The sequence below is a fragment of the Oxyura jamaicensis genome, chromosome 27 (assembly GCF_011077185.1).
Source record: "Oxyura jamaicensis isolate SHBP4307 breed ruddy duck chromosome 27, BPBGC_Ojam_1.0, whole genome shotgun sequence".
In the NCBI taxonomy this organism is placed as follows: domain Eukaryota; kingdom Metazoa; phylum Chordata; class Aves; order Anseriformes; family Anatidae; genus Oxyura; species Oxyura jamaicensis.
In genome coordinates this window covers 5513700-5540071 of record NC_048919.1, presented here as the reverse complement: position 1 = coordinate 5540071, position 26372 = coordinate 5513700, and the positions used below count along the sequence as shown (strand labels likewise).

The window sequence follows — 26372 nt, the reverse complement described above, 5'->3', positions numbered from 1 at the left end:
CTTCCATCCCTTTTCTCTGTAGCTGTCATCTGAGTAAGTGAGAGGCGAGTAGCTTATGGCTAACGGTTTCTGCTTTTATAAATTAGAGCATGAAATTACAGATGGTGGCTAGGAACACTAAAATTGGGGTGAGAGAGAAGTCTCGCCCTGTGTCTTTATTTTATTATGCCCCTTTGTCGCATTGGTTGAGGAGCCCTTCTTCGTATGGTTGCTCCTAATGTCAAATTTTTACCTGATTAGTTTCCATAATTTTACTCAATTTTAGCCCAGCTGAAATGTGGATACAGGCCTGTTTTCTTTGGTTGGCATTAAGCAGAGCCCTGGTTAGTATTTGCACATTAATATCTGTATGCATCAAAGTGGGTTTTGTGGGTTACAGCTGAGCACCCTCCCAAGTCCTGCTTTCCCATGGGGTTTATCTCACGGAAGGAAGAATATTCACTCAGAATATCCAGCTCAGCATCGTTTCCTCTATCTGTTGTTGCTACTTGCCAATTCCCAGTCCTTGGGATTCAAAGCTGTGGACCCCTGCATATTTTAGGTGGATGGAAGAGAGAAACAAAGAGAGAAAGATGGGAACTATTACCTCTTGGACCTGTTGAGATCCAGGTTCAAACGTATAAAACATGGTGGGTTTGTTGCCAGTGGGGAGCTGTTGGAGCTAAAAACCCAGTCCCATCGGGTTTAGGAGGAAACTCAGGGTGCCTGAAGGAGAACCCTGGGATTCTCTTTGACTCCTCTAGAGAAGCGTGGTCCTTGCAAGCTGAGTGCAAGGGATGTTTTGGAGCACCCTGGCTGAAGCTACAGTGGGAGGAAGAGGACAGAGGCTGGCACCATCTCCAGAACGCGCCTATCTTTGAGGCTGAGGAGATGCAGATCTCTGGTGGCTCCCTGCGCATTTCCTTCAATACCTTGCAGATTTTCAGTAAGATATTCCATCACCAAAGGACTGGAGGTTTGGGGGTTGCTCAGCAAGCTGAAATACAGTATTTTTACTGCAGCGCATTCCCCCAGCAGTCAGTCAGCTCTTTCTTCCCAGCAGGGTCTGAATAAACCCCTCACTCTAACTGAGTAGTTCAGAGGCCCTAGGGCGAGGAATTTGGGTAGTGGGTTCTTTGAGTTTTGGAAATCAGCATTCATGTGCCAGTGGGCCGGGTGGCAGGTCTGACTTTCACTCAGAGGGAAGGTCTGACATCCTGCGAGTAAAACACGCTCGTTCTGGCACTGCGCGGGTGCGGGAGCGATGTGAATTGGGTTTCTGTCCTTATTGTTACTGTGTGAATGCGGGGAGCAGGGAGGGGGTGGGGGAACCAGAGCTCTGCATCATTTTCTTTGCTGTTTGCAAACCCCTCTGAATAGTGAAAAACAATGCGATTAATTTTCTCTAGCGCAATCATGCATAGATTTAATAAGCATCCAAAGGTAGGATCCATCTGTAAAGTACGCACTGCATGCTAAATTACTTCTCTCCTGCAATTTTTTTTCTTTCCAAACCTTAATTAATTGAAGAAAAAAAATTGTTTATTAAAGTGGGAACAGGCTAGGCTCTGTCTCTGCATCTCTGGTTCAAAAGTTCATACAATTCCCTGAAGGCTCATCTGTGTGTGTGTGTGTGTGTGTTTGCAGTTGGGTGTGTGCGCGCACATCTCTCTCACTCACAGTCTTGCTCTCTCTCTGGTAGGAGACAGATGCCCAGAAAGGTGCTGTACATTAAACAAAGGTTTCTTGTTTTTCCTGGAAGTATCTTAACTTTGTAGTGCACTTCCTCCTCTCCCACCACTGCTTGTCCTTTATCCCTTTTGGCTCAGAAAGGTAAAGTCACGTCCAGTGCGTATCTTAAAGCCTCGTAAGTGAATAAACAGTGATAAGAGGCGGAGGATGGGAAGTTGATTCCACAGGTGGACCCACGGTAGGAAGCACCCGTGTGTGCATGAGAGCAAAGAACAAACAAACAGGCTCCTGTGAAAGGAGCGGGGTTTGGCACGCAAGGCACACATGGGAAAAATATCAGTCCATAAGTAGAGCTGTGCCTGGTGAGGACATCAGGGAGAGGGCAACGTGCGCATTGCCCAAACCCTAACCACCCCGTTGTCTTTCTGTGTTGCCCTCTCCTCGCATCCCTGCCTGCCTCCCTGTCAGACTCCTTAGGGTCAGTGTCCAGCCCTGCTACGCTGCGTCCTCAGCAGGCACCGTCTCCGGCTGCAGTCTCGGGATCAGCCGGGTCAGCTCGCCTGGCTGTCCCCTCCGGGGGCGGCTGTGGCCTTTCCCGCTGCCATCACCCACCCTGCAGCCGCCGTTCCCGCGAGGTCGCGATGTGCTGGCCGGCACGGCTGGCCTGCTGCCCTCCTGCATCGCCCCCACGAGTCTGCCATTGTTTCACACGCTGACGTAGCATCGTGGGCTGGGAAACCTGGTCTGCGCTGGTTTGCTCTCACCTGGTAAGAGCAGGAGGGCAGGGGGCTGTTGAAGGTGAAGTGCAAAGTCCCACCACGAGACGCAGCTCGGCTCAGCGCAGTGCGGCCGGGGGGCTCTGCACCTTCCATGGTACCAGAGGTGTTTTGGTCAGGACAAGGATCCCCCGTCCTCCACCAGCTGCAGAGCCCGGGCAGGCCACCAGACTCGCAGACGAGTTGTGCTGGGGAGCATCTCGTACCGGGGACGGCGATTGCTGCAGAGACCCCGTGTGAAGGCTGGGAGGGAAAATGCCACACGGTGACATAGGGGGTCAACGGCCCCTGTCAGAAGGGGGAGCCGGGGCGGGACTGGTGGCACAGTGAAGTGGCACCTGCCCTGTCCCCTCCAGCTCCTTAGGGCAGAGGGGGAAACCGAGTGGGCACGGACCTCCTCCCAGCGGAGCGGTAGCCTTAGCTTTTCCGTTCACGACAGGGGAGTAAGTGCCCTTCCCGGAAAAGTGGAGGCTCACTCAGCTTACCGTAAAGACCTGCGACAGTTTCAGATGAGGGCACTAGAGTGCACCGTATATTTAGATTGTAAACAGAAAGCAAATACTCTTTTTTTTTTTAAATAGCTATATCTAGTGATGTGGCTGAAGTGGCACAAACACTTTATCTGATGTGGTTAAATTTATGCTCAGTCAGATGAGATTTTTCAGGTTTTGATTTCCATGTCCGATCCATTTAAAGTTCTATTTATTGCCAGAGTACTTTAATTAGAAATAATGGCATGATTTTTATTTTATTATTTTCATGTTGACAGTTGGCCAAAGACTCAGAACCACATGCCACAGATGGCAAGTATAGTGTTGTGTTGGAATATACAAGTCCTCCAGAATAAAAATTGCAGCTGGACTTTATAAGCCACCTGGATGAGCGATTTGAGAAAGGAGGAATGACTGTTTCACTTCACCAATAAATTTAAAAGAATTTGTAGAATAATTGCCATTTGCTTAACAGAATTTAACAGTACATATGTCTGTGCTCAGTAGCACCTTTATGTGGTGAGTTCTTCCGAAAATCTTGCTCCAACTGCTATCCCAGGCATTCAGAAACCCATGAGATTATTTATTTTTAATGCTCTTTCCTCTCTTGGATTCAAGTTTCCTGTCCTTTCCCACAAACAAGGGGACGAGGAATTTGGGAGGAGTGTGAACTGAAAGTTGAGATTCTCCTGCGATTGTATTACTCCAGTTGTTGGGATTCCTGGAATATTCCAAATACAACATCTCCAAGAAATTAGCAAGAGCTGCTTGTCCTGTCTCTAAAGGTCTTGTGTCCAGCAGCAGCAGGAGTGCTTTCCCTTGGAAACATCTAGCAAAGTCTTCTGGGGTCTGAAGAATGAGGAGCTGAGGAGTAGACTCGCACAGGGAAGAGAACTGAGCGTTGGTTGTTTGGTTTGCTTGCTTTTAATTGGAGCCAGGAACGATGGCACCGCGGGAAGGTTTGGATACGCCGGGCACCCGCCGAGAGCCTGCCCGCGCTTGGCCTGCGCTGCCCCCCCTGCACCCAGCGCCGAGGGCACCCGGCCGTGTCTGCTGCCCTGCGCCCCGAGCCCCCCGCCCCGGCCCCCTCCCCGCCGCCGCAGCCGGGTGCTGGCGCTGGGAATTGCTGGTTAGGGCCGGGGGTGGTGAGAGAAGGGGGGAGCGCTGAGGCCGGTGGCTGTAATCATCCTAGTTGCTGTCTATTTCCTCAGACTAATAGCAGAGCGATCAGAGTCGGGGAGTTCAAACAGAGGTTATCTTTCCCAGGTACCATCTCGCCCAACGAGAATTTGATTTTTTTCTATAGGACTTTACTCCATTAGATTAATGAAATTTCAATGAGAGCCTGGCGCCCCCTGAAGCTTTGTTAACAAAACAAATGGTGATTCTGTAGGTGTGACAGCTTGCTAGGAGAGTTACGAGAAGGTGAATACATCCTCGCAATCCACTCAGCCTGCAACACATTGATCTCTATTTAAAGCACCAATCGGATTTTTGTTAATTATAAATGATTGATCTGCAGTTTCCCCCACTCCCACTGCCACGACCACCCGCCCTTCTTGTCTTACATGTGCTGTTCCCCCTCCCTCAGCCCCCAACACAGGCACACTTGTAACTTCTTTGCATGCTGCGTGTGGAGCTTTTTTGTTTCAAAGACAGCCATAGAAGGCAAATTGCAGCAACACCCAATGGCAGTGCTCTGTCTTTACTGTTGCTGTCAGCAGTTTCATTGCAAACCCCATGTTTTTCATGGTTTATCAGCTGAATGTTAAAGCTAACTCTGTGCTGGGCATATTTTACTGGTTTAACAAAAAATAAAATAAAAGTCCTTTGAAACATACTAAGGTGCAGTAATTAAAGCAGGGAAAATACATTTGGCTTCTACAGGGTTTGGATTTTAAATCTATAGGAGCTGGGAAATTGAACTGCCATTCTTAAATCACCATTTTAAACCTGGGGTTTTATAGGGGTCACAGTGGCGCGTGATCCTACATTCGGTGCGAGGAAGAGCCGGTGCCCGCTCAGAGACGAGGGTGCAGCCGCCTCTCGTTTCGCCCCTGGAGCGAGAGGGCTGAAGTCTCTCTTGGCTCTCATTTTATTCTGATAAAGTTGCTCCGTGTTCGAGCAAAGCTCGGGAGAGCAGACCAGACTCTGACCACTTCTGAAGAGTGTTTATCTGACTGCTGATGCCTCCAAAATGCAGCAGGGTCCTTGCCTTGCTCCCGGGCTGCCCAGGCTGCTCGCGAGTGCTGAAGGTGGCCAACGGTGGCTGGGGCAGTCCGGGCGCTGCGGGCAGCCCAGAGCCACCCTGAGACCCCCCAGGAGGCTCCAGTAGATCCATGGGCACTGCCCATCTCCTGGGGAGGTGGTTCCACTTCCAGGGCACCGCAGCTCTAGGGCTTCTGTCGTACCCACATTGTCCCTGTTTATGATTTTTATTTTTGCTGTGTCTTCCTGCAGCTAGCTTGGTTTGATTGCTGGCAGGGAGGAGGAGGAGGATGGTTGCAGCTCGTGTTCCTTTTCCTCTGCCAGTTCCTTCTCAGGATGGGGACAAACCTGCAGAGGAGCCCAGGGAAGGTGCCACAGCACCGCTCGGGACCTATCCTGTGCCCAAGCCCTTGTGCTCCCAACCCCCTGGTAGGGTTGCTTTGGTGTGGGCTGTGCGTGTGTGGTGTTCAACTCTCTTCTCAAATGCTTTGAAAAAGCAAAGACAAAAAAAGGGAGCTGGTGTTTCTGTGGCCTTTTTTTCATGAAAACATGCAAAACATCTCACCGTCTTCTCACATATCCTCCAAAAGCACTGCGATGCTCTGCGTGCCTGGAGCCTGACGAAGCCCACCAGCCCAAACGGAAGGTTTCACAATTCTGCTCCATAAAGGACGGTCAACAAATGAGTAACTTGAACTAATGCAGCAACGTTTACCATAATAGTGATATGGATGGTGGAAGGTGTTATTAAAGATGTCCCCCATGAGATACTTGGTCGGGGAGAGTCTAAATTAAATGTGCCATTTTTATTACTTAACGCTCAGATAACAACCGGAGCACGTGCACATAATTCTGCTTCGCCCCCGGACCCCCCTGCCCGGTGCAGACCCGGCACCGGCCCGGCACCAGCGCCTCCCCAGCAGCCGCAGGTAGGGCCCTGCCGTGGGGCCGAGCGCGGGCGCCTCCGCTCTCCGTGGCTGGATCACGTGTTCCGGCTTTCAGAAAAGACACACAAGTGTTTGACATTTATTTCTGTAATTAGGAACTAAATTCTGCCTCTACTGATGATGATAAAAAGGTGTTTAATAGTCTGCTCTCCTTTGGAAGGCAGCAGAGGAGCTTTTCAAAGGACTTGGAAACGAGAGGAAAAAAACGTATATTCTGCAAAAACGGTATATAGCTGGCTCAGATGTTTCAGTATCGAGCTCTAATCAGCAGTGATGTGAGAAAACAGTTGATTGTGCTGAATTATCAAATGTCTGAGATTTCAAGTATATTAAACAGTTGATTTTAAAATATATTTAATTCTTTTCCTGTTGGCTTTTTGAATAGCCTAACGAATGATTTTCATTAGTGGGGCTGTAATTTATGTGCTCCCAGTGGGCTCCACCAAGGTTAAATAATTTAAAGAAATAAAACCCTTATCTGATGTAATATAGCTAATGAAGTATATTAGATACTTTGCGCCGGTGCCGTGTGAAATAGATCTCTGAAGCAAAACAGCAGCCTTGTGTGAGGACACAAATCACAACATAAATATCCAAATGCAGCAAGATGCTGCAAATTTTTAAAGATACGCCATAAAACGAGATTAACGCAGGGATGCAGCCCCTGTTCTCCTGAATTACAAAGGGATATCATGGGATTGCAAGCGACATTCACATAAATAAAAAATCAATTCTTAATGATGAGGCAGGCTTGTTTTAGCGCATTACCCAGGTTAAATGGGAGCACACAGAAACAGCAAGTCCTATAAGACTAGTGGAATCATTGTATATTAATATGATTTAGAGAGCCGCATACCTCGATGGAATAATTGTTATTATATCTATACAGCCAGATGGCACTTGGTGTAAACAGCCATCGAGTACCTCCGGCACAAGTGCTGTCAGTGGATCTTTCAGGTGTTCGCTCTGCATCCCTTTCACTCATCTCACCGCTGCAATCTGCACTCCTCTTTTCAGAAAAATGCTCCAAGTCTGCTGAGTAGATGCATTTTTCAGGCGTCATCGACTTAGTCTCTCGTTCCCTTTTTTAAAAATTGAAACAAATTTTTTAATTAAAAAAATATCCGCTACAAATGCTTCCTAGAGAAACTTGCAGAGCATGAATTTTGCCTTTGCCAGGTGGCACAGTGAATAAAGACAGGGAATTCACTGCTGCCTGTTTTTGTTTTACACGTTTACGATGACAGATGTTTTAAAAGCCCTTTCAGCTGAAGAGCTTTGGTCTTTTTTCTTTCCTCGCTTTCTTCACAAAAATACGAAAAATGCACATTCAAAAACTTAATTGGCTTAAAAAAATGAACATCAAGAAATCAAGACTTAAAATGTGAAGGTTCTTGTTAATATTAGTAACAGTGAATTTAAGCTAGCCAAGGTGGGTTTTGTATGGCATGGCTTTTATTTTAGTATATTTTAGCATCGCTGTGTTTTTGTTGTTGTTTGTTTGTTTTCTCTGGGATTTTTAAATGTGCAGTGCTCTGCAGGCAGAGATTGTGAAGGGGTTGTTTAATTTTCCTTCATCCTTTGCCTCCTGCACGCTCTGTCTGGCTTTGATCTGTGCCCCGAAAGATTCTGTTCTGGTGTCTGAAAACACCAGGTCAAACCTCGCGCTCTTTCCAATCTTGGGTGGCTGAAATATTGCACAAACTATTTCATACCCCGTGCATAGTCTGCTACAGGAATAATTCATTTAAATGCAGTTGCCGAGTTCCTCTGGTCTGTCGGAGTTCATCTGAGTCTGTAACTCTGCGATTCTCTGCCCAGCTGAGCCGCTTGTATTTATTACAGCTGGCCTTGGGACACTTGTGGCAGGAAATGGGGTCTCCCATGTGGAAAGGACATATGTGCTCCACACACGGAGACAGGGTATTTTATTTTTATATCCCCTGCGATGAGGGTGGATTGCAAGGAAAGAACCCCTTTCCTGATAGTTTATCTATGGATCAATACAGGATCTTGACTGTGTAATACAGCGAACTCGTGCTGCCAAGGCTGTATCCAGACAAATGTTTTACATCTGGGCTCTTTGTTCAGCACTCAGCAAAGTCACTTTTTGCCTGGATTTTGTAGATATTCTGTGAAATAGCCAGGGCTTGAGAGGGCTGTGCTGAGAGAATCACAGGAAGAAAATCGGAGATAGAGACTAATGTTCTCTGCCGATACCGCAGTGTTGGGAAAGCGCCCGCGCGCTTGTGACCCTGGTCAGCCACGCAGGGCTATTGTTCCAGTGATGGAAGGGGCTGTCAGGGGTGAAATATGGGCCAGCGTGGCTGGCTTTCCTGTTTGAGGGAAACAGGAAAAAAACAACCCACGGCCGAGAAGAAAAGTGAAGCCCCTTTTTAATACTATTTACATCTTCGCTTACTTGTAGATCATTTTTTTCCTGTGTGTCTGAGAAGCTTTTATTGAATTCCATCCTTCAGCTGAAGGGAGAAGAAAAATCCCACTGCTTAGGAGGGGATGTTGTTGTTCTTTCTCTTCTGGTTTCTTTAGATAAGGGAATGGTTCTCAGGGATCTCTTAAAGATGTTTGTGTGTGCTCCGCAATGAGCTCTTACTTAAAACTAATTCATTCCCTCCTCCTAGTATTTCTCTTCATTAGATGAACAGATCCTCAGCTGTTGTAAATTGTCATAACTTCATTATGGGGTTTGGGCAATTTACACCAGCTGAAAATCTGCCTGGGAGACTTGTGCCTGGAGGGAGAAGGCACAATTCTGTGCGTGGCACTTTGACCCTGGCATTACAAATGTCCTGGATGCCTGTGATATGTTACCCAGTTTGCCTCATATATTACTGAACTTCAGCAGGAGGACAAGACGAAAGGCTTTTGGTCTTCATTTTGAATTTCTGAGTATGGTCCCTTTTGTTTCATTATCGCTAGAGGACGTTTTGTCTCTTATCCTTATGTTTAAAGAAGAACGCTTTGTAGCAAAGCGAGTTTTAGACTGACAGTCAGGGGAGGGCGGCAGGGTTGTGATTCTCGGCTCCTCGGCATCCTTGGGCAGGAGTAAACTGAGGCACGGAGCAGCTGGCCCCGTGTCAGGCTGGGGACGTAGAGCCAGAGATGAGAAATAAGCAAAATGACCCCTGCCCTTGTCCTGAGCCCTGACCTGCCCCTACCCGAGAGCGGAGCGCAGAAGGGGAGGTGGGGGCTGCAGCACCAGAGCTGCCGCGGGGCTTGCGAGTCGCGCTGCCCTGGTGCATTTGGCTTCACACACTGCAGCTCCTGCGTGCTGCTGCTCTTGGAGGGTTTCGGGGAGGGGCTGGGCACTGCAAAATCTCCCCGCAGAAGTAAGGCTTTTAGTTTAGGTGGAAAAGGTGAGACCTCATACCACCGGTGTCTTCACTCTGAGATTTCTGCCTCGAGATTTAGTTGCTCTCGAAGTTTCCAGAGGAAAGTGCTCTGTATTGGCAGGGTGGGTTAAAGCGTTTCATCCTCAGGAACTTTCCCCTACTTGCTAAGACCGTGTAGCTGTTTTTTTCTTTTTCTTTCCTTCTTTTCTTTAAATGGCTTGTTGTGTTTAATAAGCTGTTGCTTGCCCAGCACAGAGCCCAGTCCCGTGGCTCTGCTGCACGCAGTCCTGGCTCACACGACCCGTCCTCCTGAGCCCGTCTGAGCAATGCCAACCTGCAACTTCTGTGGCCTCAATTGCAGCAAAACATTTAAGCAGATGCTTAAAACAGCCTTTACTTAACAAATTAAGTCAGCAGGGCTTAACCATGTGTGTAAGTACTTTTTGAATGGGGATTGTGTTTTTAAAGAGTCAGAGCCTCCAACTATTAAAGGCAAGCCTACATGCTCCTGCGCTGTTCTGCCGATGCATGTGCTTTAAAGACACGAGCGATTCATGTGGAGGCGCTGGTCCCAGAATGCTTTCAGAGGAAGTAAACAAGTTGTGCCAACATAAAACAGATCTGTTCTGTTCTAATTCACCTTAGAAGTATGTGCTAATATAATACTTGTAATCCAGTTCAAATAATTCACAGCAGGAGTTACAGTATGCAAAAAAACATTTCTGGACCAAAGCTTTTCAGGAGAGGGTTCACTGAGAGATCAGATGCATGTCAGATCCCTGGTCTGTTGGAAATACCACAGATACGCTGCCATCTCCTTACTGAATGGAAAACAGCAGCTCCAGGAGCAGCAGGCAGCCCTACTGTCACGTTTGGGCTCAGTGAAGGAAAATGTAGTTAAAGAAGAGGCAGGGTTTCTTGTTTAAAGCTTCCAAAGGCAAGAGAACAATCACTTAAAGAGTTTCATTTAAAAAAAAAAAATCCGTCCAAAATCCTGAAACAGTTTTATTTGGTTTTAAGTCTCTCCAAAGCATTTGTGCTTTTCAGCCACTCAAACCACTTGACTCTTTACACATGCCTCCCCCTTTTCGCTCTGATTATACCTCTCCATGTGCTCAAGGGGAGGAAACTACTGTTAATTTCAATGAAATTAACTTACATTGTTGTTTTGCTGCTCAGTAATAATTTTTACGTGGTGCCCCAGGGGCACCTCTGTTCCCTGTTATAAGATGTCACAATCTCTGGGATACAGTATTGCTGTTCAGCTTGACTTCTCATTTCTGTTGCCTGGAGCTGTGCTGCTCTCAGGAAAGTGTATCATATAAATCGAGGCATCTCTGGGCATTGTATACACATATATAATTTATCTATTTTTTTAAATATTTTATGTATACTTTTAAAAGCTGTGTGTTGCTATTGTGTTTTTCTCACCTCCAATTATTTTTGGAGGTGCCCGAGGGCCAAATTTAGCTCGGTTTTCCACTGCAGCCAGACTGAAGTGAGCAGGGTTGCAGCAGTACCACCAAGCACAGGATCTGCCCCAGAATAGCAGTTGAGCTGTATAACAGCATGGGTTATTTTCTAGAGGAACTTGAAACGCTACATGACGGCATGGAGTGGCGGAGGGAAAGGATGCTTCCATGGCTGCGGCAGTGGACAGGACCTATAAGAGGATCTGAGCGCAGCGTCTGGCGTAGCAACGAATTCTGCATGTGCAAATTATCTTTATGCTTCTGTCCCCACCTGCAAAATGAGGTTCATTATCTTCTGTTTAAAATATAATCTCCTCTGAATATAGACAGCTTGTTCAATGTGTGCATAAAACACGCTGCGTGATAGGACCCTGCTCTGCGGGGACTTCCACTTCCATACTGATATTATTTATATATTGGAGTTTTTATAAGACAGTTGAAGGACTCTAGAGATTAACCATCCTTCTGTGCGATATCTGATATTGCATTTTCTGTCATGCAGCATGTTGACAATCCTTTAGTTCTTAGTAAGCAAGGGCCATGTGAGCAGCAACACGTACCTACCGAGGTATACCCTTTGGCTCCAAAAGGGACAGTCCAAAAGAAGGAATGCAATAAATTGTCCAAGTCAATTTTAGCCAAGAGGCTGTGCGTGAAAGAGTGCATCGCACAGCTGGCAGCCCGAACTGCACAGCGCTGCTAACCGAGCGAGCACCCAGCCACTGAGCCCGGTCGCTGGAATCCAGTTTCTGAATCCATTCATCGCGGTGCGTGCCACCCCCTCGTATGGTGCCGTTAAATCAGCTTGAAATGCTGATGTGCATCTGTATGCTAAGGGAGCAGGAAGCCAAAACTATACTGGAGGGCAGGGGGGAGGACTTGGTTGTTTTAAACCAGTTTGGTATCAGAAAAATCAGTTTCCAACTGAGGTTAACTATCCCTGTTTAACTACATCTGATACTGTGCCCATGCCCGGGTGGAGTCTGTGGTGCTTTGTATAATGCTAAGAGTTAATAACTTGTATTTGATTGTTTTTTGGTATTTGTGTTGCGCTTTATCGTGCCTTTCAAATCTTTTAGTCAGAAAAAAAAATGACAACTTAGATGAATCTTTGGCAATGTGTTTGAACAAGTAGTCATTGCCTTTTCTTCATCAATAAAACGAGGGGGGAAGATAATTACTGCATTTTTTACAGGGATCCTAGGAATCGGTAGGTGAATGGCTTATACTGAGGGCTGTGGAGTTAATGCTTGTTCAGCTCTCTCTATAAAAGGTCATGCAGCTCACTTTGTATAAACAAATTGCAAATATTTAGTTAAAGCGAGAATGCTTGTAAAAAAGCAACTGGATGTTTTTAGTTTCTCTTGTCCTCCAGTGTCCGTGTGTGTATCTGTTCTCTACATATGAGGCTGTAAAAATTTGACAGGCTTGTCTTCTTCGAGGGCCGTAGCTGATGCAATGGCTAAGAGGCAGTCGCCTGTCCCGGCCAGGCACAGAAATTAATTCAGGAGCCAGACAGATGGGTCTGGTCCAGGGAGATGTGTTTATCAAGCGTATGCTTAGCTTCATACCCTTATTCTGCAAAGGCTGCTGAGTTACACCTTTTTTCTCATTCAGTCAGAAAAAGTTACAGGCTTTGCATTGAAGTATTCGGTATTTTGGCTTTGGTGCAATTGCTGGATCTGGGTCCCAAATAATTGGTGTTTATCCCATCTTTGAGGACGGGTACAGTGGTAAGTTTGTGAAACGCAGTTTCTCAAAAACAACAAAAAAGCCCAATTGCTCAGGCTAGTGGAATCCCAGCAGAGAAAATGTGTGCCTGGTTGCTTTAAAAACAATTGAAGCACTGTTGAAGCAGTGACCGAGGCTTGGCGGGCATATGGGCTGGCACCAGTGCCCCGTTCAGAGAGAGGGCAGCTCTTTCCTTAAACTGGGGGATTCCTTCCCCATTTTTGCCAACGATGTTTTGTGAGACTGCAGCAGCTCTTCTGAACAATTCAGTTTCTCCACAGTGAAACGGAGCCACCGTCCTCCTCATGGCCTTCTAAATGCACTGACCAAAAAGGGGTTTGACCGGTGGGGGGTCAGAGCGCCGGGCGAGTTGAGCAGGGCTGGGGACCTCTTCCCGGGTGACAGCTCTGCCTGCTCTGCTCTTTTCCCCAGCATCCCGCACGGCTCCAGGGCCTTACGAGCCCCTCTCTTTGTCCCAGCCTGTCTCACACTGGCATCGCCCAGAGGCACGAGAGGTCCTGCGATGTGCCCAGGGTCGTGGGAGTCTCCACGACAGAGGGGGCTCAGGCCCGGGCACCCCAGTTCCAGTCTGGTGCTCGCCCCAGCAGACCGTGCTTCCTATCAGCTAGGTTCGAGCTGCTCATGCGAGGCCACGCTGAATTCCAGGTCCTGATGAATTGCTTTCTTTCCAGCAGCACAAAATACACACTTAGGCAGAGTATGGGTGACTGGGTTTGTGGAAACTTCTGGAGCTGGAGTAACTCTAAAGCAACCTCTAACAGACTGTAATGCTTAAAGATGCCCTGCTGGCACTGTTAAATATTAATCCAGCTGTATTTCTTCGTTTCGGCAGTTATACCAACTGCAAGGGCTGCCAGCCACAGGTGTGCTGCACTGCAGCAGGTGAGGAACGAGGGGGGAGCGGTGGGGACATTCCTGTCCCCACTGTGAGTTCAGCTGGGGGTGACCCCAGGGCCTCGGCGCTAGGTGCTTCTGTTCGTTGCGCCGCAGGTATTTGCGCCCGGAGAGATTAAACCAGGAGAAATGTTAACTGCACCCTTTCCTCCCTTAAAAGGCAAGAAACTTGCCATGTTAATATTTGCTTTTATCTGGCTCTCCTGAGGGAAGCGAAGTTGGTGTGCACGCCCCAGCTGCCTGCGTGCTGCATCCTGGCCTTCACTCTTCCCTTGAACCTCCCGGCCGATGTCAGCCAAATTCAGCAGAAGTTGTTTTAAAGGAGCTCGGCTCTCACCATTCCTGTGAAACTCTGAGAGAGGAGGGAACCCGAAGGTGCCAGGTGCAGGGCCTGCAGCCGCCAGGCTCAGGGGGCTGCCTGCACCCAGCCTCCAGCGCCCGCGCCCCCCTTCAGGTTCAAGCGGTGGTGCAGGAGCTGGTGGGGGGCTCTCTGCGGTAAGGGCTCTTCCCATGAAAACGTTCCCTCTTGTCAAAATTGTTGGGTATTGTTCTCAAATGGAAGGCTAAAAAGTTTTGGTTGAGGAACTGGTAGGACAGAGCACAAATATCCCTGGTTGTAGTCCTCGGTCCTGTTGTGTGTGTTTTGTTTTCTACTAACTCCAGATTTTTTTAACTAAAATAAAACTTTGCAAACATGAAAAACTGCCTCTTCCCTTCCAGTAATAAAGCTCGATGCTACTTTTTAAAAAATAAAATGGATCTTTCTGGCAAATAGTTCATAGCGTGGATTAATCTTAGTATTAAAAGCAGGAGAGGTAAATGGCCAGATGTTTCATTTCCAAACAGGTCACAGTGCAAGAGCAGTAAACTTCTTCATGTGAAATTTCATGCGGTTTGCTAGCGCGCGGCCTTGCTGCCAGCGTGCGACAGCTGCATCGATCCAATTCGGAGCTGTTACTGTCTGCTGGATCAATGATCAGCAAAGTAAAAAGTCACTTAGTGCCCATGACACAGGCTGTATCGTTAGGACCTATCGTGTCAAGGAGCCTGGTTTTATTAACTCTGTAATTACCTGTTAAGCCAAATCAGCCAATTTTATTGCACATTTTCTCCTACCTGGGCGGGGACCTTTGCCTCCCTATTAGAGCCTTGAGCGTCCCCTCATTTTTCTCTGCTTCCTCTGAGGTCCCATGCGCTATCACCGCTACTGTGGCCAGGGACACGACGAGCTCCGCACCTCCCTCCTTGCCCAAGCGCTTGCACGTCGGGGCTGGGCTCTGGGGACGTGCCTGGCCGCTCCGGGCCGAGCTCCCGGCCCTTTCTGGAAGCAGGTTTCCAGCGAGCCCATGGTGCTGCCCAGCATGGTGGATGCCTTTCCCCTGGCCTGAAGCCTGAGGATGGGGTTTGAGCAAAGCTGGGTGATGGGAGAAGAGGAACGTTTGCAGCAGGCTGCTGTGCAGCGCCTTCTCCATGCTCTTCACGTGGAGAGCCCGGAGAGTAGGGGAGGAGCATCTTACGTGGAAATAGTGCTGTGTTTTGGTGTCTCTTGGCCCCCAAGTCTGGTTATAATTATTTACTTATTCAGGCATTCCTTTTAGCATCTTCTTTTCTTTGACTCCAGAGGAAGAAGAGGCTGGGTATGGAGTCCATTAGCCTGGGTGAAGGCAATCGCTGCTCTGACCAGCGGGCAAATCTCTCCCTTGAATTTCTGCGCAGGTTCTTGGGAAGTTGAGCCACAGCGCGGCTGTGTGTAGGACAGGGATAACAGCACCTCGGCTCGGGGGGGGACTGCGAGGCAGAAGACGTTAATGACTGCAAAGTGCTCAGACAGCACCGGCAGCGCTCTGCGCCGTAATGGAGACCATGGAAATACACAGGAGAGAATCGTGATATTGGTTAGCTCACTAATCCTTGCTCTTAGCTGTCCCTGCAGAGCCCTACCTTATGGTCTGGGGGGGACAGATCGGGGGTTGTCCACTGGTGTAGCCTTGGAAACTACAATTCACTCGGAGGGCAGGTTGTTGAGTAAAAGGGACTGTTTAAGAAATCCATCCAGGGGAATTCACTAGCTTATTATCAAGTATAGCATCTAGAAAATCAGATATTTTTATCGCTAATCTGTGCTTTGGGCATTTGAGAGGACAGAGGAGCTGCAGGCCTGCTGTCATTTATGGATGAGCTAATTCTTGCTGTGCTGAAATTAGATGTTAAAGTAGTCCCGGCTCATACCCAGCATGCATGCAGAATTCCTGTTACGGAGCCAGCTGTGCAGATAGAAAATCTGGGAGCCCAGAATTAAATTTCTTGTTCGGACCCAAGAGATTGGAGCAAGAGCCTGCAAACAGCCCTCGCTGTGACAGGCAGCCACATCGGAATATTACGCGCTTGATCTTTCTCTGGGTGCTCTGGCCTGGCAAAAAATGACGGATCTGGCAATGCTGAGAAAATCTTGTTAGGGAGCTGGTGGTTTGGTCCAGCCTCTGCGCTGGGAGCACCCAGGTCTGGACTGCGCTAGCGCGGGCAGGGGAGGCGGGCAGGCACCGGGAAGGGCTTCAGCAGGTGGTGAGCTGCAGGTGCTGGAGCTGCATGCCTGCTGCCTGCGTGCATGCAGCCCCGTGGGCTGCAGAAGGCTGGATGTGCCCCTCTGCCCCTTGATCTCTTTCAGTAGCGTCGCCAGGTATCTTTTTTCTTGTGCTGCCCATGTCCTCTCACAATAGCAATTCCTTGGCGCTGGGGGACTGGGTGGTGGTTGTGAAAATCCCCGTGGCCACTTGATTCAAGAGTGCCCTGACATCCCGTGGAAATATTTGTGTGGCTCCTGAGCCCAGCTCTGTCACTGGCTGGTCGTACCTTGCAGGACGGGATGAGGGGCATTTGGCAGAGGCTGATCACAACTTGCTAGCTATTATCTGTTTGCTTTGGTGCATAGCTGGGATACAAAAATGAGCAGGTGAGCAGTCATGGCAAAGTTTCCCTTTGGACGGCTGAGGAAGAAAGGCACGTGTCACCCTCTGCTGCTGGGAAAACGGCTTCTCACCAAGACTATCAGACAGAGCTCGTTGCTCCTGAAGCTCCAGAAGGTTCCTCTAGGACTCCCCTCCCTGATTTTGGCCCAGCTGAGGGGCCGGAGGCACCCGGTCTCTGTGGCTGCAGGGGCTGAGCGGGGATCGTGGCCGAGCCGGGTGAGGCTGCGCCAGCGCTGAGCAAACTTTGTGTAGAGCAAGCCCCTCGCTGCCCACCCCTGAGTGTTTACTCTGTGCATGTTTTAGTGCTGCCGGGGTCATTGCCACTGACCCAGGGACTAGTCTATCTAGCACTAATGTCAAGAGACTGACATCCATAAAAAATTAACAAACTCCCGTTTACCTACAGACTATTTCTTGTCTCGGAGTCAGCATGGGAAGAAGGCAAGAGCAACAGAGGCAAAATGCCAAAATGATGTCCCGTGCCAAAAACAGTGCACGCGCTCCCTAGGAAAAATGAAAACTTTCAAAGATCATTTAAAGAGCTCCTGCCTTAACTGCGGGCTGGGATCTTTTTTTTAAGCCAAGCGTGTCTGTGCTTTGCTAGAGAGCAATCTGGAAATTAAAGAGAAATGCAATAAAGACCTGAGAAAGGCACACCTTCGTGCAAGCTTTCCTGTGCTGCTGCTTGCGCCAGCAGGTGGGCTGCATCCTGCCAGGTGCCACGCGGGCATCTGCAGGACCCAGCCCTACTGCTGCCTTCCCCGGGGACTTGGCTCCTGCCTCCAGCAGTTTTGAACCCGCACCAGGGCTGGGGGCGTGAGGGGAGAGAAGTGACTGGGCCTGGGGCGACAGGAGCGAGAGCGCGTCGGTGCCATCATTCTCGGGCACAGGGCTGCACGCGAGGGCCAGAGCGGGTCGGGCTGCGCCCCCGAGGGGGCCGGGATGGGGCAGGCACCCAGGGGGAAGCCCCCGCGGGGCGATTCTGTGCTGGGGCCTCTCCCTTGCCCTTCCATTTTGGGTCGCTGCCATTCTTCACCCAGGCTCTTCTCCAGGGTGTGCAGCCCCTGATCCCCACCGAGCGAATGCGTGCTGGGGGCTCCCTCGCCCCGTGGCCACCTTCGCCGCCACCCTGGGGCCGGGCCCCTGGGAGCCCCCACCCCGTCCCTCAGCACCCAGCTCCCACGCCATGCCCCAGCCCTCCCTGGCTTCCCTCTGCCCGGCCCTAATGGGCTCCTCCGCGCGGGGGGAGGCTGCAGCAGGGCCGCGTTTGTCGAGTGCTCTCAATGGTCTGTAACGTGCAAGCAAATCTCAGCTATAATGTAAAGCGTAATAAGCAGTTTGCAGGCTATGAATCTGCAATTAAAACAGTTATAGTTAATTTAAATAGTAGAAAATGAGGTTGATTTAATGCTTATTGATTTGGTAATGGGCACCGGCTGCATGTGACCAACTGACTCTGGGTCACAGCGGCTCTCGTAAAATCACATCGTTCTTTACAGTTTATTTACCCCCCACACCCGTGTCGCCTGCATCTTCTCATCCCCCCTCCTGACAATTAAATACACCCAGTTGTTAGGCGCTGTGACCCTACCGTCGTTTATAGATGGCTGATAGCCATCAGAGGGTCCCCGACCCCCTGGGCTTTACATCCAGCCCCTGCATTAATAACGACGGCTGCTCCCAGTGTAAAGGAGCCCTGCATATAAATGGTGGCCAGGCTGCGCGCACCGTCTAGCCAACAGCAGTGCTAAAAATGACCATGTTCAACATCAAAGTGGTGTGTTTTTAATTAAAATTGATTTTGGACTAAGTCTCTAACTAGTGTTTCTAATGGCTGCCATTTTTTTTCCTGATTGCAAAAACTCGAAGTTTAAAAATAAAGAAAGCAGAGGGGGCGAAACGCTGTTGGAGAAGGGGAGAATGGGTGAGGTTGGGCTAAGCAGAGCAGCTGCCTTGGATTTACAGTGTCAGAGCCTCATCAGACAGAAATGCTCTGCTTTTGTAACTCAGCCACGCATTCTGCCCTTCAAGTTTTTCCACCGTTTAGGTGCCCGGCTTTCTGCTCCTGGGTGAGGTATTTGTTCGGCTGTGTGAGTTCATGTATCAAAACCACAGATCTGGTATTGCGACATTATTTCTCTTTTTATTAATTAATTTTGGCAGAGTCTTTATCAGGATTCTTTTAATTATCAACTCTTGGCACAACGTTAATCCTGTGAATATGCTGAAGTCAATTCTCAGGTTATTATGTGCTTTAGCCTGCGGGAACCGAAGCTCAGTTTTAATTTGTTAATGAAAGTTGGGATTTCTCTAAGGTGCCTGTGGATGTTAGATCTTCACTCCCAGGCAGTTGGAGTTGGGTTCTGCAGTCCTCGTCCTCTTAAAATAAATGGGAGTTCTCATCCTCTCAGGTGTGTTCGGCCTGCAGAGGAGCGACCCCCCCGCGCTGCACGGGCAGCTTTGTGGGTACTGGCAACTGGGGCCGGCGTTTGTTTTTAAATGTTACTCATCTAAATGAAGCAGAAAACCAAGAATTTCACAAGTGCGGCCAAATGTATGTGAATGACAATCCTTGTTCCTGGGGCTATCCATGATTTCATGGGGAGCCAGGAGGGAAATGCCCAAACTTTTAACAGCATACAACAAAGACAGTGGGAAGGGTGGCAAAGAGCTGTTCAAGCAAGGGCAGGCAGCATCGTTCTGCCCTTTTCCTCCTGTATTTTAAGTGAGTTCTCAATTGCAGGCTAGTCATTGAATACTGCTGTTTTGTGCCTACTGACTCTCGACTTGGGGCTGAGTATTTCTGTGCAGCTCACCACTGCTTCGAGTGTTTGGCTAATTGTTAGAACACGTATAACCCGAACAGGCTGCTGCTGAAAATCCGCATGCTGCTGGGCACAAGCATCCCTCTGGTCGTGCCCCAGAGACCTTCAGCCACAAATTCGCTCGCTATTAAGGAGATTCCCCAAAGAATGAAGGCACGCTGTTGTCTTCATCAAAGTGGAAATGTACTCTTCCACAGTGCAGCCCCCACCCAGCTGATCATTTGCCTAAATTCTCCCGTGGCTGTAGTTTACCAGCACTGGCAGCAGTCGGGCGACTCGGTTCTTCGCTTGTCCCGTAAGCGGCAGCACCGTCCCAGTGCCCCCATCGCAGCATCGGCTGTGCCAGCGGCTGGGCAGGGACTGGGGATGAGGCGAGACAGATAAACCCTGCTGGGGGAAGGGAGGGAATAAAGGGCCAGGTTATGTTCTTACCCGCCAAGTAAATTCAGAGTATGATGTAGTTTAAGCCATTGGCGCTGCTATGGATTTGCGTGGGTTCAAGTCAGTCTAAACTTGCTCCTGATGCCCGGTTCTATTTGCTTAAACTGATTCCTATGCCTGGGCAGAAGGAGTTAATTTCTGAGCTTGTACAGAGGGAGAAGGGGGAAATAAGCTATTCTGCAAACTTGGATAAAGAAGAAAAGATGCAGATGGGTCGGTCTTGCAGGAGGCATTCTGGAGACAGGCCAGCTGCATTTTCCACATGCCGCAGGAGTTAGTCTTTGGACAGATGGGACTCCGGGGTCACCCAAGAAAACTCCAGTGAAAAGGTTACCTTGTAGGAGCATTAGACACACTTCTAGCAAGAGAGCAGGGGTCAGGCACACTCTACTGTACAGCCACCGTGTTAGAGAAAACAAACAGCAAGCACAGCCTGCAACATGTCAGGGGGCTGTGGGAAGCAACTTTAAAAAAATAATTATAGGCCCCTCCAAGGTTTTCCAGGACATACAGCAGGCTGGAGACATTGCTGAAGTTTCTCTCTGCCTCCTGTTAAGAGGAGTTATAACGCTCGCTGTGTTTTTGCTCTTCCAGCACAGAACAAACTGCACTGGGGAAAGTGGCGTGGGGACATTGGAGTCAGCTTGCCTTTAGCAATTCAGTTTCTCTCCTAGCATGGGGAAGATGGGCTGAGTGCTTGCAGTTCAGATGCAGCTTCCTTTCTGAGCTTGGGCCTCAAGTACCAAGAAAGACCGGAGGTTTCTGGAGCTGCTGGCTCTGCCCCGGCTTGGCTGTTTGCAGCAGGAGAGGCTGTGTTTGGTGAAAGTGGCATTCACAGTTCAGGCTCCGGCACCCAGTGCCAGCTTTTGGAAAGTCAAACAGATGTTTCCTCATTTAGCTCAGCATAGCTTGTCCGTCATCCCAAGAGGGAAATTAAAATGGGCTCAGGACAGGCAAGGCTCTGTCTGCTGTAGCCACTGAAAAGGGAGATGAAAAGCTGTATTTTTTTTACCCCCATGTTGTGGGCTTGGCATCTGTATTTATTTACTCGTTTTATTTTTAGATGGAATGAATCATCTCTTTGGGGCAGGGGACAGAAATTCCCTGTCCCACTCCATGCTGCCTCTTCCAGACAATGAAAGCATACTTTGTTGGTTTTTGTTAATGTTGACAACAGAATTCAGTCTTTTTAAGCCAGTGGTTCACGCAGAGTAGATCTATATAATAGCAGTGTGTTTGTAGCAATTGGTGGGGTTTATTCTCTTTGATTTGGCAGTCTTGGAGCACTTAATAGATGGCTCTTGTGATAAACCCAACTGAGGAGGATGAATTATTCAGGTGGGCAAACTGAGGCAGCTGCGCGCGTTAGACGTTTGGTGTGTCTTGCAGCGAGCCCATGCGAGGGTGAGAGAAAAGCAGAGACCTCGATGGACTCCTGGTTCTGTTGAAAATGCCTCCGGATAGCTACAGACCCTTGGTTGCACCTACATCTCCTGGCCTGGGGCTCATTAAAGTCAGTAGAAAAATTCTCGTCATCTGAAGGCTTTTGGACCAGGCCTCGACTATGAGGTTAAAAAACAGCAAGACTCTCATTTCCCTAACCTTTGTGCTGCTTAATTGTGCTCTGGATTAATAGGTTGTTCTGGTCTATTAGCAGCAGGGCTCGCTCGCTCTTGCCGCATTTTGCTTGGAATAATAAGACCAAAAATTATGCCTCAGCAGATGAGAGGGGGGCAAACAACAGGCGTCGGGGTTTCATGTTCTCTGGTAAAGGAGCACAGAGCAGAGAGCACGGCCACTCACAAACGGTACCGCGAGGGATGCTCCTGTTTGTTTGGGTTAGAGCAAAAGGCAGCACCAGGAGGCACAAGGAGGAGAGCTTTGCCTCTTCCCCTTTGTTGCTCCAGGCGTGCGGGGTGCAGGGACGGGAATGTGGAGCTCTGTGCTCTCCATTCCAGGGGCGGCCGGGATGTGTAATGTTTTTCTCAGGCTGTGGAGAATGCTTGGGGTTCGGGGGCTCTTTGTGAAAGGCGAGCTGTCGCGTTCCTTCCTCAAATGAATTCCCCTAGCCCTAGGCCCATAACCCAGCGGGCAGGGTCATGGCTGGTTTAGATGGTGCGCTCGCTCTCTGCAAACCAGCAGAGTGATGTCTGCGTTTCAGGAAAAGAATGTGTGTTAAAAGGACTAATGGTCCGACTGTCCATCAGGCTGGGCAGCCCTCGAGGTCATCTGGCGGTCAAAACCAAATAATTCCAGCCTGTTCCCGGAGCTGTAGTGCTGATGGCTGCGGCGTGGAGTTCACTGCCTCATGTTGCTTTGGTACCCTGCGAGAGCGAGCTGGCTTGGTTTTAATTATTATTTTAGGCAGCGGAGGACATGGGGGAATGGGGAGAGCGATGCTTTCTCCTTAGCAACTGTATTTGCATAGTCTGCATTGAGGACTGAAGTGTCTGAAGCACATGCAGTGTTCATCTTTACTGGAGAGAAAGAGAGAGAAAAAGGGGGGGAGAGAGAGAGAGCAAGAAAAAGAAGGAAAAGGAAAGAAAGAGAAAAAAAACCTCCCCAGGCTCCACACTGATGAATAGACACTGGGCTGGATTCTAACCCCAGGGCTGGGGCGAGCACAGGGAAAGGCTTGCAGCTGAGTGCTTGAAGGGAACGTTTGTTGCAAAGAAAGTATTTATATGGGAACAGAGACCTTCCTCCGCTTTGCCCTGTGCAAACACAAGCAGAAATGCTCTGTTGTCAGATGGGGAAGAAACCTGATCCTAGATTTGGGGAAAGAGATGGATCTGGGGGCTGCCCTGCTTGTAAGTGGGATGGGAAAAATGCTGTCGTGTATTGCCTTGGGGTCTTCTGGGGGGCGTTTGCGTGGGGTTTTCTGCATGGCCTTCATTGCCCTCTGGTGACAGCGGCAGAGGTGTCGGCCGGGTCGCGAAGCCCCCAACGGATGCAGGTGGCAGAGCTGGCGCTGAGTCTGCAGCCAGGATGCAGGGCTCATCCTGCAGGGTGGAGATGCCTGAAATCACCCCCGTGTCCATGTCCAAATTTTGCAAATGTGGGCTATTTCTGCAGTGTTCCAAGCTCCTGCAGCCAAACTATTTGATACGTTTAAAATCCTGGCTCCGGGTAAAAGTGTTTATATTTTAAAATCATCCCTAATAAAGTCCAGTTTAAATTAACAAAACTGCAGAAATAGACATTTCATCTTCTCCTGCCTCCAAGTTCTCAGGCTAAATTATTTTTCCCTGGACAGGGAACAGAGCTGGAGCTGAGGGTCTCGTTATGCTTTTTTCACTACTTCATCAAAACCCGGACACATCGCTGTCCAGACCCTGCTGGTACCTCCAAGCACGGGCCTGCCTGGACGGTCCCAGTATTTAAACTGGGTGATGGAAAGGACCATTCCCACAAGTATGTGCAGGATTGGGTCTATCCCATTCCTAGGCAGCAGAAAAGACGTTAACTGGAAGAATTGGAAAATGCCCAAGATTAAAGCTAAAGATAATGCTCAAGTTCTGACAGTCTCTTCCAAGTACCTCACAAGATTTTCCTCGTGGGGTCAAAACCTCCCTTTCCTGCTCACTTCTAAATCAGACAATTATTTCTCTCTACTCTTGTACATTTCCTTAAAAAACCTCCTCCATCTTCAGCTTATCTCCATGGCATTGCTGTTTTATTCCCTACATTGCTTCCCAGTAAGACTGTGCCAGAGGTTGGGAGCGTGCTCCATCCTTTAGCCAGTCCTTCGCAGTCTGTTAATTGCACAGGGATACCCTTTGGCAGAAAAAGCATTGGGTAAACTGTGAGTTCATCACCGTATTCAATTGATTCTTTAAAATTTATGCTTAATTACAGAATGGATTAGAATATAGCATGACCTCTTCTTGTAAAAGGCAATGCATTAGTTATGATTAAAATTGAATGACTGACTACACTGAAATTACAGACAAGAAAGTCCCAGAGCGGCAGTTGTAATGCTTGGTCTCCTCTAGTGCCTTATGTATATCCCGGTGGTATTTTGTGGACTCTTAAAATGTCCTTCCAGAGCACTACATAAATACAGGTTGTCCATAAAATTTGGTGATTTTGCTAATTCCTATGCCCCCATTTTCCATGTCACATGCAGAGTCCAAAGCCAGAGGGAGGAACAGGCCAGTCACAGGTCTTGTTCTCAACCAGGCAGAAGAATTAGACACTTTCTGAACAAGACTCTTCACCAGAGGTTAAGATCTGGTGGCAAGGCTGGAGCTTTCTTCAACAGCACAGCCTTCATCAGGGTGCTCGGGCAGGCCGCAAAGAATGATGTGGCTGCAGGAACGTGGGGTGCCACCATTTTAACTTGATCTGTAGCTAACAAGGGAGACCTTTCCTGTGATACTTGATTTTAAGAATGCTTTTAAACTTGATTTCAGGCTGCATTCTGCCATCTGTGTCATCTGTAAGTCCCACAGCATCGTCTTCTCCCAACAGCAATTTTCTCTTCCTGGTAGTTAAAACGATGTCGGCTGCCAAACCGGCTGAACGTCGCTGTCTGCTCAAGGTTGCACTGGGTCTCAAGAGCCTCCAGCATTTTTTCGGGACCGTGCGCTTTTGGGAAGGGCATGGAAATGTTGGGCAGCTAGAAGACACCTAACCACCAAAACATCGCTGAAAACATTATTCTGGACTCTACTGCTAATGGCACAGCGAAGGATGGGGAGCTTATGGGCTCCATCGTGGTGAGCTGTGCAGTGCTGCAGGTAGATAGATTTTCTCATGGCTGAAATGAGATTAATGGTGAAGATGGCTGCTTTCTGTTTGAACTCTGCTGGTGAGTTTGAGACACAAATGGAACATGTTTTGCCTTGATTTGCTCATTGATTAAACTGGATGACAATCTTCAACATTCCCCTTCCTACTCTCCCCTTTCCCGGGAAAGGGAAATGTTTTTGTTAATGTTAATGTTTTTGCTGTGTTTTGATGTGCTCTGGCAGCAGCTGCCAAATGGAAGGAAAAATCTCTGGCTGAAGAGCTTCTGCTGTGGATAACCAGCTCCTCTCCAGGCAGGCTGCCGCCATGGCCCAGCACCTGGGGAGGTCCTGCTCCCCTCGCCGGGCCCCGCGTGCCATTCCCTTCACCGCTCTCTTCCACTGCTCCCTCAGCCCCTCCGGCCGCTCCCCAGGGCATGGTGCACGAGGGACGCCTGCTGAAGACTCACCTGGCTTTTCCTGGCCCCTCTTCAAAAGAGACAAGTGTATTTGTCGTAGTTATGTGCTGCTGCATTGGTACCGTAGCACTCTTAGTTCTGTGGTTCGTTGTTTTCCGTCTCCTCCATCTCTGTGCCACCACAGCGCTACTTTGTCTGTGGTCTAGCACAGCAGTTTCGGAGCTGTTCGTCAGACCTTGCAGAGACCCAACTCCCACTTCGCCGGTACCTCGTCTCTGCTCCGTGCTCATCAGCCCAGTTCCCACCGCACTTGTCTGCTCCCTGCTCGTCCCTTGGTCCAGGCTCAGGAGCAGTTGTCAGAGCAATTGGTTCTTGGTCTCAGCTGAGTAATTTTGAGCAAATGACTTCGCCTCGCTTTCTCTGTCTGTGAAACGGGATTAATGCCATTAAGCCTTCTCATATAAAGAACCTCAAAACCTATGCATAAAAGCCCCATACAAGAGCAAACACTGTGTAATCCCCGGGTTGCTGCTTTGGCTGCACTAACAGATTTGCAGTGGGAATCCATTTTTCTCTAAAACATCAACCTGTCATTCTTCGCCCATTTGGCAAACCCTGGAAGTTGTCCTGCTCCAGAGAAACACAACCGGGTTTGCTTAAACACATTGCCTCTTGCCACCCATTTCACAATGAGAATGTGTAATGAGCTTCCAGCTAGTCTTCAATCTTGCCCTCCCTTGTCAGCTGCAGGTTCCACTAATTAAAAAAATGAGTGAAGTTGCTTTCCAGATAATGGAGGTGGCTCTGTTATTCTTCCTTTAACACTTGTTCTTCTCATCACAAGGTGGCTATTATACGTGTGGTATATCTTTCCCCTCTGTCAGTCCATTTACCTGTCTCCTCTTGTCGTCTGTGACAGATAAATGTTGTCGAGTGTGTCCTCACGCTCCCTCCAGTTTCCAGCCCGACGTCCGCGAGGCTATTCAATTAGGCTGCATCGGGAGTATAATTTACTGACCCCTCTCTCCTTAGCAGGTAAACTAGAAAATCATATACATGCATCTCCCGCACTCGCTGACCTTGGAAGGCAAATTTAAGAGGATTTATTGTTGTCAGCTGCCGGCAAATACCGAAAACGTTACGTTGTGTCTGAAGGGGGTGCCACGAGGTTTGTGCGTGTGCATGCTTTGACACCATGGCGTTTCACTCGCTACCATTAATTCACTTGATGTTAATTATTACGTCGCAGTGTGAGCGCGGGGGGCTTTTTTCTGCGGCTTTCTGCTCGCTAACGGACCCTCGAGCTCCGCTTCGCCCTCCCGAGGGCCCGGCTGCCCGAGCCGCGGCGCGGCCGGCCGGGACGGAGCCGAGCCCGGCGCGCTCCCCGCTCCCCGCGCCCGGCGCTTCGCGGGCTGCGGGCGACCGCC

At 49.1% G+C, this 26372-nt stretch overlaps 1 protein-coding gene and 1 long non-coding RNA gene across 4 annotated transcripts in view; one reads left to right on the top strand and one right to left on the bottom strand.

The window, feature by feature from the left end:
- Positions 1-26372, top strand: part of SKAP1 (src kinase associated phosphoprotein 1) — a 140443-nt gene that overhangs the window by 53864 nt on the left and 60207 nt on the right. The window lies entirely within an intron of this gene.
- LOC118178775 lies at positions 24129-24951 on the bottom strand. Its single transcript, XR_004756287.1, has 2 exons — positions 24917-24951; positions 24129-24880 (listed from the first exon to the last, which is right to left on the bottom strand). It is a non-coding gene; the product is annotated as an uncharacterized LOC118178775 (long non-coding RNA).